Source organism: Sinocyclocheilus grahami, unplaced genomic scaffold (genome assembly GCF_001515645.1).
Source record: "Sinocyclocheilus grahami isolate Dianchi unplaced genomic scaffold, SAMN03320097.WGS_v1.1 scaffold2030.1, whole genome shotgun sequence".
NCBI classification, from domain to species: Eukaryota; Metazoa; Chordata; class Actinopteri; order Cypriniformes; family Cyprinidae; genus Sinocyclocheilus; species Sinocyclocheilus grahami.
Window position 1 is genome coordinate 24,981 of NW_015507209.1, and position 359 is coordinate 25,339.

Consider the following 359-nt stretch of genomic DNA (forward strand, 5'->3'; position numbering starts at 1 on the left):
CACACACACTCTCTCTCTCACACACACACACACACACACATCCAGCTGGTACACACTTACGTAAGACTGACGCACGTGAGTGAAGTATAGCCTAATAATGAGCTGATTAGAGTTAGTGATGGTGATGCTGGTCCAAACACACACACACACTGGTTTATCTGGAGGATTGAGTCAGCGCTTCGGCTAATGACGGAACATGACGAATCAGAACCAGTTAATAAGACCCTGGAGTATTAGAGTTCTTAGAGTAGCGTTCATCAGCACTTTACTCTCTCTCACTCTCACACACACACACACTCTCTCTCACACACACACACACACACACACACACACACACACACACACACACACACACACAC